A 13364-nucleotide genomic window follows, 5' to 3' on the forward strand; every position below is an offset into this window, starting at 1 on the left:
CATGTCCACCATAACCATCATCACCATCTCCACCATCATCATCATCATTGCCACCATCTCCACCATAAGCCTCACCATCACCACAATCATCACCATCCACCATCATGACCATCACCACCATCACCATTACCATCATCATCACCATCATTGCCATCATCGTCATTGTTGACATTATGACTACCATCACCATTACCACCACAGTCACTGTCTTCATCTCGAACACTTACAGACTCCTTATTTCGTGCTAGGCACTATTTTAAATACTGTGACAAGTTTTTGACTCACTTACTACTTGAACTCATTTAATCCTCACAATGATCTTATGACGTTAATATTGTCATTAACCCCATTTACCAACAAATCGAGAAACAGAGTTTAGGCAACTTATTCAATATCACTGAGCTAGTAGTTGGCAGCCCTGGGATTTGAATCCAATTAGTCTGGCTGGGGAATCCCTGTAAACAATTGTCAGACCTTCCTGTGCTTACACAGCACCTTGGGAACTTGTCAAAACGTTGATTCTAATTCAGTAGATCAGGATGAGGGGCTAGGGGAGGGGGCTTGTGACACTTTTCCTAACAAGCCTGCAAGTCATCTCGAGGCTCTGTGTCAGGGGACCAGCTTTTGGGGAGCAATTCCCTAAATCATTACTCCATTATACTCCCTACCTAATCATCCAAAGTCATTATTCCAACTATTTTTATCTGAAAATGTCACTGAAGTGAAACTCTCACTTGGGTCCCAATAAGAAGTCGGCATGCGCATACTCAGTGCATTGCATCATTCCAGAAGAAGCATGAGGTTGGACAGTTTATCATGTAGTCAGCTAAGGACAGTTGCTTAATACACATCTCACTGAACTCTGTATTCAGATAGGATGGACATGGGGACAGGCTTTGGTCAAAGTGGCCCCTGCTCTATCACTTGGGTCCCTGAATGACCTCAGTGAGCAGAGTTCCCTGCCAACCAGCAGTGGTCACCAAAACATTGAGTGATACATGGGTGTTCACTGTTTTAAGCCATTGGCATTTTGGGCCAGTTTGATGTTGTACCATAACATCGCCCAACCTCACTGAGACACCCAACATTCAATGCCACACTTCACTCGCTCAGCAGTGCCCTTGTTCCTTGTGGATTATCAGATCTTGGTACAGGAGGAAAACAATCTCCATGTTTCATCCATCTTTGATCCTATGAGTAATTGTTGAGTGACTACTATGGGTGGGAACTGGGCTAGGACCCTGCCCTCAGAGAGTGTACCAGGGGAGACAATACACAAACACAGATGTCTTGAGGGACCATCAGAGAACAGGCACAAATGAAATGTTACAAGAGCCCGAGATGAGGAGTTCTCATCGCCTACTTATCTTCCATCTACACGGATTTGCTTCTGTTCCCTACACGTGCTCTGCTTATTCTCCCTTCAGAGACTTCCTACTTGATGTTTTCTCCCCCCTGAGAGCCTCTGAATAGCTTCCTTCTCCTTTTAAATGTCCCACCTCAGCCAGGTCTTTCTCCACATGGCCACTCACCTTGAACCCAGAGAGGAACCAGAATGTGCCTGGCCCGAATTTGTTGAACACGTTCCAAGCCATAGCTTTGAGGGAGTGATGTTCTATCACTGGCTTTAGGGATGATGAGAGATGAAGTGTGGGGGATGGGTGGGAAGCCTGGCCGGCTCTGTCCGGAAGATGTGTGGCCCTTGACCTCAAGGTTGTGAGTTCGAGCCCTTTGTTGGGTGTAGAGATTACTTGAAAATAAAATCTTTAAAAAAAAAAAAAAGTGTGGAGATGGGCAAGACAGGAGAGCAGAGTCTTTGTGGAAGGAAGAACAGGACAGGAACACAGGACAGCCCATAAACAGGTATAGAAATAGTCCCTTCCATTCAGTCCCCTCACTGCTGGCCAGAAGAAACAGTCTGAGTCCGTTCCAAAGTCATTGGCCCTGAGATGTGACGGGTCTAGCCATTCCACTGACTGCATCCTCTCCAACCCTAAGTCTTTGGTTTGGTTTTGTTTTTCAATTTTATAGTCATTACTTGGTAGGAAGTAAACATTGAATTGTTAATAGGGAATAATTCATTTCAAACTCAACCAACCACTGTGAGATGCAACCCAGCATGTAAGCGGCAATATTACTCTTCCTTTTAAAGCCCCTCCCGGCCCCCCGTGATCAGCATCTTAAGCCAAGGATTCATGACCATCCTGGCTGCCTTCAGCCACCTCTCCCAGGTTCCGACTGTCCGGGTACCTTCAGAAGCTGTGCAGCTAGACCCACTGCATTGTTGTTGACTCCCCTTAAAAGTCTCTGATGGCCTGTTAAAAAAAGATTGAGCTTCGAATGGAAAACTGCCAAAATTGTGTTGTTTTGACAGTTGGAACAATGCAGTGCCAATTCGGGGAATTTATGGGAGGCATAGCTCTGCTCCCTCCCCAGGTGCCGGCTTCAGATGGTTCTAGAGTCAGCAGTGCCCCCTGGTGGCGCTGAGAGGCATTTTTCTGCAGACCCAGTGGAAAAAGGAGAAATGCTCCAATTTGGGGGGCTGAGCAAAGAGGAAGACGGATCATTAGTGCCATTAAGCCCAGCAGCGTTTCACACAAAGGGATGTCTTTCTTCTCAAGAGACCCCTACTGCTCACTACAGTTTCCTTGCCTCTGACTTTGAATACGAGGTGGGATGCTTCCCTGCCCACCATCTGTAGGACCTCAGGAGCCCATGCTTCCCCACATAGCCATTGTCCTCACAGAGTTCAGGCAACTGGCATTTGGTCTTTGTCAAGCCTCAAGAGATGAAAGGTCGTGCCAGGCAGAACCAGGAATGAGGCTGGCCAGGGGACGGAGTGGGACCCTCTCCCTGTATGACTGCTGCAGAAGGCATTACCAAAATCATGTAGGTGGCCCTTGTATTTGCTGATGGAGTTCTGGGGCCATGATTCATCAAGGTGGGACTAGGGGAGCTCAACCACTATAAACAAGGAACTTAGTTCAGGAAAGAGACCTTATATAATTGTGGGAGAAGCTAGGTGAAGAAAAATCCAGAAGGGGGAGTCGGAGGATAAGCAAAAGTCAGTAACCAGTGTTCCTAAGTGCTGATGTGATTCAGGGAGAGCTGAGTTATCTGCCTGTTTCAGGGGGATGGATTGGACCTTATGGAAGGACCAGAGAGGCAAGAGTGTCCAGCTTCCAGAGCAAGACAATTCAGGGGGAACTCATCGAAGAGGCAATGGAGGAGTTTAGCCTCAGCTGTGGTGGGTAAGTAAATGTCTACTTGATAGACAGTCATACAGCTTACAGCTCCAGATTCTAAGTAAAATAAAACACAAAACCAAAACAGAAGCATGAACAAATGACCCAAACAAACTTCCGGGAGGCTCTGAAGAGTGAAGGGAGGCAAGGAGGCAGATTCCAGAAGGAAGCCAACACTTGGAAGAAGGAAAAGGGGTGAAAAAAACCGCCTGTTTCTGTGGCTCTTCCCCTTAAGGTCACTGTCACTGCTGCTTAGGAACAATGGATTCTCCTGTAGAAACCAATCCTTGTGAGCTGAAGAACCAGAGGACAGAGTCTGGAATAATCACAGTCACTGAAAGTAGAGAGGGGGGTCTAACAACAGACAAGACCAGAGAGGAGCATCCCCAAATTTGGGGTATCCATTCTGCCCACATTTTTGGAAGACTGATGGACCACATAGGCATGGGGAGTAAAAGAACTGAACTAATTTAAGCTGAAGCCCAGGACGTAGCTTTCTAACTGGACCAAGTTGCTTGCCAGCCAAACCTAAAAAGTTAACACTTTTCAGAGGAATGTAACAGAACCCAGAATCGCCACAGAATTCAGAATTCTCACAGAATCTTCTTGCAGAAGATAATCCATAATTATTTGACATCCAGAAGTCAGGAACATGTGGAAACAGAGCCTAAAACCTCCTCCTTTGGCCCCCCTGATGATTTTTCTTAGTGCTCATTCCTGTGTTAGATAACTATGTTTGAAGGATTTACAGTAGCTCCTGTTTCTTGCTCTGTTCCTTGGCTAAAACAAGGCCAGCTAGTAGGTATTTTGAATTCCTATAACCAAGAGAAAGTGATCATAGGACCCAGAGGAGAAACTGCAGGGTGTATGCTTTCATATAGAGGGATACTACATGATTTTAAGGCTCATAGAGGCAAGTGAACTTCAGTGAAAACCTTGCCTTTCCGTCTCTTCACTGTAAAGGATCTTCTTTCTTTCCTTTTCTCCATCTTCCCTCCTTCTCATCTCTGCTGAATGCGAGTACCAAGTGTTCATGGAGCCCTAGGTAAGTGACTTAACTGCTCAGCCTCTTTTTTTTTTTTTTGCTTGCCAAAATAGGGAAAATTACACTTACCTTTCAAGTTGGTCTTGTTAGTGAGAGTGAGAACTCTTCTCAGTATGTTAAAGCAGAAGGAAACATTAATTAACTTTCACAAATGGAAAATTCAGGGATACAGGCAACTTCAGGTATGGCTGAATCCAGGGTCGATGAAAGAATCATATATCTAACTTATCTCTATCTGTTCATCTACTGACTTTGTTTCTATTTGTATGTTAGGATCACTTGTCCTAAAAATCACTTAGTGTCCCCGAGCCACAATTTGCTCATCTGTACCATAGAATATTAATAACATTATCACCATAGACTGGTAGTATGGATTATGACATTGTATGTGTGGCCCGTGTATAGTAAGTGGTCAAAATCTTATTAGTGGGGGCTTTGTCTTAATACTATAGTAGTGGGGGTAGCAATTATATTCCAGTAGAAGTGTGGACGTCAAGGTAAACAGCTGTCTATTGCATCAATAACAAACATTCATGCAGCCTTTTTAATGATCCAGTGGAACTTAAAAGCTGCTAATGATGGGGGAAGAAAAAGAAGAACACTTCACCGGGAGAGCAGCTGAATGGCCCAGAGAAGGTGGGGAGACCCGCCTCAACTCTTGCCGTCGTGCCAGGATAGGGAAACCGAGAGATGCTTCTGGAAGTCTGGATGTGGACCCCAGAACTGGTCGGAAAAGATGCTCTGCACCTAAAGGAGGAAAGAGAAACCAGACTGCCCAGCGGCTTCCAGCGAGGCTGACCACAGAGTCAGAAGACAACACAGAGGCTCCTTAGCTCTGTTCCCCGCTCAAGGTAGGGAATAGAAGCTGTGCTCACCCCCAGGCCCACGTGGTGGCTTCTGTGAGCTTGAGCGACGAGAGCTCAGAGAAGCAGACCACAGAGTGATGGCTCCTGGGCTAACAGGTGTATGTCTCACCAGCTTGACCACGTCAGTAGAGAAGATCTCTCTCTCTCCTGGTTGCTGAAACCCCAGGCCCAAATAGGGCTGCTGTTAACAGAAGGAAAAAGAATCCCAAGTGAGCCAAATTGTCATCCAAAGTTTTCCTATGACAGTGGTGCCCGTATTTCTTGTTCTTTTTTTGCAAATTAATAGATTTTAAATATTCAGCAAACTATAAGTTGCAATCAGTGGTGGCTATAATTTCATATAAGAAAGAATCTTCTGATTTTTAAAAGGCTGGGCAGGACAGAATGGAAGAAGAAGGCACAGGCTCGCAGAGGTGGGCAGGGGAGGGGAATGGTATCCCGCCACATGGTGTCTATGCCTTGTGTCTCCTCCTGCTCCGGCGGGAGCTCTCTCGGGCTCCGGGTGGAGATGGCAGTTTGCACAGCACTGCCTTTTGACAGGCTGCCCCTGAATGGCCAGCACCCAGGAGACCTGCAGGTGTCTTCTTTCATCTAGAGGCGTGCAGTGATATTTATCACAGTGCTACGGCAAGATTTCTCCATTAATAAACTGGGCAGCCTCCTGTGACTTGCAGGACAAGATGAAGGTGGTCACTCATGCATTCCTTTATTGCAAAAATGGTTATTAATCACTTCTCCTTCTGCATTTGTCAGGCCACTTGGTTGAAATTGGCAGAAACCCACAAAAATGGGGAAAAAATTCTCCTGCGTTATCAACCTTCGGAAGAGCCCTGTGGTCCCTTTCTCCTCCTCCTCTGTCTTCCTTCTTCCTCCGCCCACATCTCCTTTGGCAACAACTGTCTTCTCTTAGCCTTCCTGTTCTCCAAGAACCTGGGGCCAGGGGTGCCAATATGGGTTCATGGTCTTCCATTGTGACTTTAGAAATCCTGGGAAGGGATTAGCGCAGTGGGTCAGAAGTCCAGGTTTTCCTCCAATCCTGTCATCAGAAAGGCCATGTTGTATGAATGGAGCCACAGAAGTGTGTGTATGGGGGGTGGGGGGCGGCGGTCTAGAGCATCACTCTCCAAAGAAGAAGCCTGCATTTCCGTAAGAGAGAGGAAACATCTAGGAGGTTTGTGAAACGGTGCCATGTGCTGGGGGTGGGACTAGACCAGGGCATCACACATGCTCTTTATTTGGGTAATTTGTACATACCTGGGTGCTGACTGTGCCCACGGGGGGGGGGGGGGCACATGGAAATTGTGGGGCACTTAATGCAATGTCCAGGGGCCAGAGGGGACCACCCACGGAGTGCATGAATGTCCCCATGGAGAGGAGGTCCTACCAGATGCTATTTGGGTCTTTGCTGAGAGGCAGAGTCTTCCTGGAAGGGGACAGACGCATACCCAAATGACAAATGGCGCCTCTTCCTCCATTGGAGACCCCAGCTGAAACACTCATCAAGATCTAAGGGAGCTTTCCTCTCGCTCTGCAAATAAAATGCCTTGGAAAGCAATACGTCTGTAACCCCTCGGTATGACATGGTTTATTAGGCCTTTACCCCAGAGAAGCCGATGATGGTGGTGGCTACAGATGAATGGGACTTCTGAGCGCTGTGGAAAGGAAGGGCTGGTGGGGCTTCAACGAAAATCAGAATCACAGTCGGCACCAGCCCCAGACGGTGGGAGGAACGCCATGTGGGGGAGTAAGACGGCTCCCGATGCCCGGTGGGCGTCCCTCCACCCCCTCCTCTTGGGGCTCCAAGTGTCCCCAACTGGGCCCTGTCTCACCCGGGACCGACCCCAGGATGACCCAATCCTAACCCCTTCCCTAAGAGCAAAGCAAGGAATGGCATCTCCTTTCTCCTGAAATTGCTCATTTAAATTTCAAATGTGCCTGCAAAGTCACTCACAGGACAAGTGGCCTTGGGGGTCAGATGGCCCAGCCACTCCAGCCCACAGGGCGCCCCCACTCCCGGGACTGGCCTGGAAAAAAATCCGCAGACCCAGACATGGCCGTTGGAATGAATTGGAGCATTTTGTGACACTTTTTCAAAAGAAAAGCCTTTTCGATTTCCTTACAGCTATGAATGTTTGCCTCACATTAGGATAAACTGTTCGGGCTTTATTTGGGTAAAAATATGCTGTTTTTAGTGGGTGGGAAAGCTCCTGGCTTTGGGAGACCACTGCGTTACCTCTCCTCCTCGACGGAGGGAGGGCCTTCTAACTTTTCCTAATGTGCTTGCTGTATGCACTTTATTTGACTGTGCCTTAGAAACTCTCTGTGTTGCCTTTTCTTTTCTTTTTTTTCCTTCTACTAAAACCAAATCCCGGGTCCTGTCTTGTAACTAGGAGCTCCATGAATAGGGTGAAGCGTAGGCAAAGGTTAGGTTTGGATCTCATGATCCAGGGGGCCCACTGCACACCCCTCGTGATTCCCTCCTGCATCCCTGTTCCGGTGCTCTTTTGCAACGATCCTGGATGACTGTTCTTCCTATGGGTGTGGCGGCGAGCGGAGGGGACATCTTGAATATGTCATGGTGACAGAGGCAGCCTGAAGACAAAGCCGGCATCCCGGATGGCAGAGCCCAATTAGGACGAGGTGTCCCTGACATCAATTAGCCAGCCCTGGCTCGGATGCCCTTTTATTAATGAGATAATAAGTTCCAGTGTCAGCGGAGTCATGTCAGGTGAGTTCTCCACAGCTGCACACGGCACACGGAAGAATGCAGGTCCTTTTGCCCCTGCACGCCGTTCCTTGCCCTGCGCACGGCCGGCAGGGACCTTGAAGTGACATCACTTAATTTCTTTAGCTGACATCCATGAGTGAGACCATCTCACCGACTTGAAATATAATTTCCAGTGCTTTCGTTTATTTAGGCCTCAAGGATTGGAGAGGGAGCTCTTCCCAGCAGCAAGACCAGGATGGCAGCCTCCTGGAGGGAGGAAAGAGAGAAAGGTCTCCAGCTCCTGTATGAGCTGAGCCCTCTATTGTATTTAACTTTTTAAAAAAATATTTTATTTATTTACTAGAGAGAGAGAGAGCCCATGCATAAGCAGAGAGAGGGGGAGAAGCAGACTCCCTGGAGAGCAGGGAGCCCAGTGCAGGGCTCGATCCCAGGACCCTGAGATCACGACCAGAGCAGAAGGCAGCTGCTTAACCAGCTGAGCCACCCAGGCGTCCCTGTGTTGAGCCCTTTAAATGAGAAGACTCCCTTAATCCAGCACGGAAGTCACACCCCACGAGATTACTCATTCCAGTTTATGGTTGATAGGACCAAGGCCCAGAGAGGGTTATTCACTTGCTCAAGATCATACAGCTGGACCCTCACTGCCTAAATGTCAATGTTACCTACTCGGGTTCTGGGGTCCACACCAGAATCCAGCCCGCATACCCTCTCCCCAGCCCCCCAAAAGGGACTGGATAAGGTATCACCGGGGCCAGAGCTCAAGCCAGTGGGGGAGATAGCACAGAGCAGCTGGGCTGGGCTGACCTCGCTCAGTAGAGGTGACGTCTTGCTTAAGTAGAGAAACCATCCGGTTCCCACTCTGTCCAATATGCTAATAAGGGGAGGGTTAAAAATGCCTCCTCCTGTTTGTTCGGAGGGCCTCGTCCTGATTGGTTGATACTGGCAGGTGCCTGTTGTTTTTTTTTTTTAAACATTGATTTTTTAAAAATTTAATTTCTTTTCAGTGTACCAGAATTCGTTGTTTATGCACCACACAATGCTCCATGTGCTCCATGCAATCCGTGCCCTCCATGTTACCCACCACCAGGCTCCCCCAACCCCCTACTCTCCTCCCGTCCAAAACCCTCAGATTGTTTCTCAGAGTCCACAGTCTCTCATGGTTCATCTCCCCTTCCAACTTCCCCCAACTCCCTTCTCCTCTCCATCTCCCCATGGCCTCCATGCTATTTGTTATGCTCCACACATAAGTGAAACCATATGATAACTGACTCTCTCTGCTTGACTGATTTCACTCAGCATCATCTCTTCCAGTCCCGTCCATGTTGCTACAAAAGTTGGGTATTCGTCCTTTCTGATGGAGGCATCATACTCCATAGTGTATATGGACCACATCTTCCTTATCCATGCGTCCGTTGAAGGGCATCTTGGCTCTTTCCACAGTTTGGCGACCGTGGCCATTGCTGCTCTGAACATTGGGGTACAGATGGCCCTTCTTTTCACTCCATCTGTATCTTTGGGGTAAATACCCAGTAGTGCAATTGCAGGGTCATAGGGAAGCTTTATTTGTAATTTCGTAAGGAATCTCCACACTATTTCCCAACTGGAAATGCAAGTTGGAATGCACCAACTTGCATTCCCACCAACAGTTCCACATCCTCGCCAACACACGTTGTTTCCTGTCTTGCTAATTTTGGCCGTTCTAACTGGTGTAAGGTGGTATCTTGGTGCGGTTTTAATTTGAATCTCCCTGATGGCTAATGATGATGAACATTTTTTCATGTGTCTGATAGCCATTTGTATGTCTTCATTGGAGAAGTGTCTGTTCATGTCTTCTGCCCATTTTGGTGCCTGTTTGAAACCCAGCTTGGCCCTGGGCCCAACCTGGCTGTAAGGGACCTGGTTTAACAGCGACCTCCAGCAGACAGTGGCCCAGCTGGGCCTTGTTTTTCACGTGGGCCTTGCTCCCACGGTCCTTAAGTGTCTCACCAGTGCCTGGGATTTTGCTGGTTGCCTCTGCCGGGGTGGGGCTGGGGTGTTGAGGAAGAGGAATCACCCTCTTTCCCACGTCCACGGGAGAAAGTTTTATACACAGCAGACATTTTCACATTTAATTGCACTGTTGTGCACTGTTTTCCCACATCTGGATGCCACCATCCAAGCAAGATGTTTGGGGTAAACAAAGAATTAGACCAGCGGAGACTTCGGCATCTGGCCAGGCTCCTTCTGGCTGCCCAGTCGAGCTCATGTTCTGCAGGAAGCCCACTGAGTCCCTGAGCCTGGAGCCCGCCACCAGGGAAGCAGACGCCCGTCCCCGGCTCAGGGTCCCTGGTCCCTTTCTCTCATCAGCACTGGACTCAGGTTGTTCTGTAGTCTGGCCAGTGATGCTGGCCGGCAGTTTGTCAGCCAGAGGAATTCGACTCATGGCTCTGTGAGCTGGATCCGGTGAACAAAAGCTAGTTTCCTGGTGGTTTTGGAACTGGGCTTCCCTGCCTTTTTCCTTGTAATTAAAAGCTTCCTTCAGTGGAAGCAATCCAGCAGTTACAGGCATGGGTTTAACCCGTCTGGATCTTCGATTCAGTCTCTGTTCATTTTCTCAGTTCCCGTGAATAACGATCAAACCACCTTGTAGAAGATCCAGGTAGGCAAGATCACTTGGAAGTCAGGACAGCCCTCGAAGACGGCTAATCCCACACTCTGCTGCAGGGGTTCATCTCGGGGCTAGGGGACATTGGGTAGCTTCTGTTCTCCTAGGCAAAGGAGAGCGACTCAAAAACTCCAACTGCTCCAAAGCTGTTTCCCCTGACACTGCAGGACCGAGCTAGTGCTTGAGGCAAAAGGTCACGGGCTCCTTCAAGACCAAAGATTCCTATTTTATTCCGCAAACAGACCCAAAGGTGAAAGTGCTTGCTCCAGTGAAAAGAGAAGTTCTTCCTGTCGAGCCACTGTGCTGAGGCTGCTTTATGTAATAAAAATCAGATCAAGCTCTGTTTTACTCGGATAGCTCCGGAGCGTGGGAGAATTACATTACCTGTCTGACCTCGTTAGGCTCCGGGCTAGCAAAGGGATCGAACAAGAAGATGCAATTTGCTCTGTAAGGCTGCACTCTGAATTTAGACGTGCAGTCGGAGGGCAGACGAGGAGAGCAGAGCGCGAGTCCGGAACGTGGGCTGGACCCCAGCCTTGGCAGCAGGGGAAGGAGCGTCTTTTCTGTTCTCCAAGCTGTGTGCGCCGTAGCTGAGAATGTGGAGCCCAGGAGGAACAAAGAAACAGGTCTGGAAGCTGCTGTCACCACCTATTCCACCCCTGCCCAAGAAAACACGTCTGAGCTTGGGATGGCGAAGGTCACCTGTGGAAAGCAGAGAGGGCCAGCCCTGGTGTATCACATAGGATGGTGTCTGAGAGGATGAACATGACACTCAGCTAGCTGTAGCTTCAGAGAACAAGTTTATTTGAAGTGTTTTTTAGAGATTCCTGACTGTGCGGTAGCTTCATTTTGTCTCAGAGACCGGGTCCTATCGTTCAGCCACAGTCCTTAATGCTTGGCGGCTTCATGGTTGCAAAATGGTTGCTGCAGCTCCAGGTTTCACGCCTGCATTCTAGATGGGCTGAAGGAGGAAGGGGGGGAAAAAAGCAGAAGGCCTTCTGTGGTAGACAGCATTCTGAGATGGTCCCGCAAGATTTTCTGCCCTAATCCCAGACACTGTCAGTATAATATCGGTCTGTGGTTATAATTACAGGGTAAAAGGAATTTTGCAGAAGTAAGCAAGGTTACTCGTCATTTTGCATTAATCAAAAGGAGTTTATCTTGGCAGGCCAGATGTAATCCAGTCTGGGCCACCTCTAGGGACTGAGAGTGGGTGGCCCCGGGAGGAGAACCAAGCCCCGACCACACACACCTGGATCCCAGTGACCTGAGCGACCTTGGAAGCTGGTAATTCTCCAGAGCCTCCAGATGAGACTCCAGCCTGACTGACAGCTTGAGCTCAGCTCTGCAGGGCCATCAGTATGGGACCTCGTGGAGCCCCTGTGTGACCCCCCCCCCCCCCCCCCGCAGAGCCAGGAGCTGGCTGTCGTGTTGTTCTAAGCTGCTGTGTTTGTGGTATGTGCTGCGGCTACAATAGAAAATACACCTTCTAAGGAGGGTTGGACTTTCTTCGGGGCAGGGCCCCCCCCCAAGAAGATTCTGGGTCCCAGGCCCAGCAGTGGATACATTCGGGGGGAGGCATGCAGAAGACTGGTGTGCTGCTTCGCAGGTGCGGCTTCTGAGAGGGTGTGGGGAGGAGGGGGTCTCAGAGCAGAGCCAGGTGAGAGAGAAAGGAAGAGCGATTCGCCTTCTCTCCTACCTGCTGCTGGGCAGATGCTCACGTCCTGTGTGTGAAGTCTTGCAGTCCTGGGTGTGCACGTGTGCGTGCTGGGGGGTCCTCACTCCCCACCTGGCTCCTGGGGGCAGCAGGTGTGGTCCCTGCTAGAGGGGAGCCAAGGGGTGAGCAGGTGGCACCCCCGGACGAGATAGGTCAGTTTGCACGCACGAGAAGTCAGACGGGGCTGCGACAGAGCTGGGCTGGGACGGAAGATCCAGATGTGTGCCGGCGGGGCGGCTCTTCTGTCCCCAAAGACCGGGCAAGACAGGGCTTGCGGGGAGGTGGGAGGGGAGAGGGTTGGCAGAGGCTGGAAGGGAAGGAAGGAAGGGTGTGCGCACGGCTGCCAGGAGGCGGGAGGACAGGACAGGCAGCAACGCAGGGGCAGCACAGCAGGGACCGAGCGCGGAGGCCTCCTGCAGGTGTCGCCCCCGCCAGACACAAGCAAACACGGGGAGCAGAAGGACAGGGTTTGGGCCATCTGGGGGTGGTGGCGGTGGGAAGAGAAAACCCCATCCTCTGACCGAAGTGGACATTCCGTCTGAGCATGGACAGCGATGGTCACGCCCCCAGGCTCACGGCCACGCCCCCACGCTCACGGCCACGCCCCCACGCTCACGGCCACGCCCCCTCGCTCAGGTCCACCCAGGGACCTTCCACCGGCTCCCAGCAAGGGTGCTGTCAGTTCCCGTGGTCATTTCACAGGCTGTTTTGAAGATCCTGCTGAAAAAGAGACATCAAAGTTCTCAGCAAAGATACAAGCGCTCTTCAAACAGAAGATCTCCAGGACGGAAGCTCTTTTCAGAACGGCTTTGTTTTTCCGTAATGATGGCAACAATTACGGGGCTGGAGGTCTCGGAGGGGACATGAACCTGGAGACCTGAGGGACCTTGGGAGGCTCCTCACGCTCCTGTCCTTGGGATGGGGTTCTGCCTGCAGTTCTCACGGCGGGAGCGGGTTTCCAGCCAACCCTTGAGGGGTGTGTGGCTCTGGGACCATGTGGATGGTGCAGGGACTCTGCTGAGGACCGTGTGGATGGAGCAGGGACTCTGCTGAGGCCTCTCCATGAACCCCAAGGTGCCGGCAGGTGGGCTGAGAGCCTCCTGCTGAAGACCAGCCCTC

At 50.1% G+C, this 13364-nt stretch overlaps 1 long non-coding RNA gene across 2 annotated transcripts in view; it reads left to right on the forward strand.

Annotated features, from left to right (window-relative positions):
* The window catches only part of LOC132023792 (uncharacterized), a 16610-nt gene extending 4713 nt beyond the window's left edge, over window positions 1–11897 (forward strand). The window contains exons 3-4 of one of the 2 annotated variants that reach the window (XR_009406042.1): window positions 3131–3251; window positions 11697–11897. This is a non-coding gene — a long non-coding RNA (uncharacterized LOC132023792). Of the gene's footprint in view, window positions 1–3130; window positions 3616–11696 lie in introns of those variants that run through there. The other variant, XR_009406041.1, reaches the window with a different exon arrangement.
* The last annotated feature ends 1467 nt before the right edge of the window (window positions 11898–13364 follow it).

Source organism: Mustela nigripes, chromosome 8, assembly GCF_022355385.1.
Source record: "Mustela nigripes isolate SB6536 chromosome 8, MUSNIG.SB6536, whole genome shotgun sequence".
NCBI classification, from domain to species: Eukaryota; Metazoa; Chordata; class Mammalia; order Carnivora; family Mustelidae; genus Mustela; species Mustela nigripes.